Source organism: Alligator sinensis, unplaced genomic scaffold, assembly GCF_000455745.1.
Source record: "Alligator sinensis unplaced genomic scaffold, ASM45574v1 scaffold1488_1, whole genome shotgun sequence".
Classification (NCBI taxonomy): domain Eukaryota; kingdom Metazoa; phylum Chordata; order Crocodylia; family Alligatoridae; genus Alligator; species Alligator sinensis.
Genome location: NW_005843097.1, coordinates 370,007 through 371,397, shown reverse-complemented (window position 1 = coordinate 371,397; position 1,391 = coordinate 370,007). Strand labels below are relative to the sequence as shown.

The following is a 1,391-nucleotide window of genomic DNA, read 5'->3' as shown; positions in this document are numbered from 1 at the left end:
AATGCGGTTCAACAAGGAGAAATGCAAAGTGCTGCACCTGGGGGGGAAAAATGTCCAGCACACCTACAGCCTAGGGAATGACCTGCTGGGTGGCACGGAAGTGGAAAGGGATCTTGGAGTCCTAGTGGACTCCAAGATGAATATGAGTCGGCAGTGTGACGAAGCCATCAAAAAAGCCAATGGCACTTTATCGTGCATCAGCAGATGCATGACAAATAGGTCCAAGGAGGTGATACTTCCCCTCTATCGGGCGCTGGTCAGACCGCAGTTGGAGTACTGCGTGCAATTCTGGGCGCCACACGTTAGGGATGATCCTGCCTTGAGTAGAGTATTGCTCTAACTTAACTTCCTGAGGTCCCATCCAAACTGGATCTATTCAGCCTCCGCAAGAGAAGGTTGAGAGGCGACCTTGTGGCTGCCTATAAGTTCATCACGGGGACACAGAAGGGAATTGGTGAGTATTTATTCACCAAGGCGCCCCCGGGGGTTACAAGAAATAATGGCCACAAGCTAGCAGAGAGCAGATTTAGATTGGACATTAGGAAGAACTTCTTCACAGTTCGAGTGGCCAAGGTCTGGAACGGGCTCCCAAGGGAGGTGGTGCTCTCCCCTACCACCCTGGGGGTCTTCAAGAGGAGGTTAGATAAGCATCTAGCTGGGGTCATCTAGACCCAGCACTCTTTCCTGCCTATGCAGGGGGTCGGACTCGATGATCTGTTGAGGTCCCTTCCGACCCTAACATCTATGAATCTATGACCCAGGGCAGGGTAGACACGTGGGTGCAAATGCACTCTAGACTCACGTTTCCCCTTTCTCCTGGTCTAGGGAAGCCTGCTGCCTCTGTTGTCTGGTGCCAAGTGCCCTCCAGTTTCTTCACGGGCCTCAGCATCACCCTGCAGTTGGGTTCACAAGGCTGGATCCCCCACAGGGAGCAAGGCCTCCAAAGCTTTGCCCAAGTATGGGGACTTGTGGCCTCAACACAAGGTTTAACAGCCACTAGTTGGGAGTGACCTGCTGCTACTTGGGCGTAGGTATGCTTGTGTTCTGGTAAGTCGCAGGTCTGCAGAAAATGACTTGGTGGTTACAGTGGACAACCAGCTGAATAGGAACCAAAAGTTTTCCTTTGTTGTGAGGAAAGCAAATGGCATCCTGGGCTGCATTTGTAGGAATGTTGCCAGCAGATCAAGGGTATTGATGCTTCCCCTCTGAGCAGCAGTGAGGCCACATCTGGAGTCCTGTGTCCAGTTTTGGGCCCTCTTCTACAGAAAGATTGTGGCCACATTGGAGAGAGTCCAGTGGAGAGCAACAGAAATGGTTTGGGGACTGGGACACATGACTTCTTAGGAGAGGCTGAAGGACCTGGACTTGTTGAGTTTGGAGAAAGGGGGGGG

At 52.2% G+C, this 1,391-nt stretch overlaps 1 protein-coding gene across 1 annotated transcript in view; it reads left to right on the top strand.

Moving 5' to 3' along the window:
• Positions 1 to 1,372, top strand: part of LOC102369608 — a 7,610-nt gene extending 6,238 nt beyond the window's left edge. The window contains exon 3 of the mRNA XM_025193772.1: positions 826 to 1,372. The gene's annotated coding sequence lies outside the window, so the exon portion shown is untranslated. The remainder of the gene's footprint in view (positions 1 to 825) is intronic.
• The last annotated feature ends 19 nt before the right edge of the window (positions 1,373 to 1,391 follow it).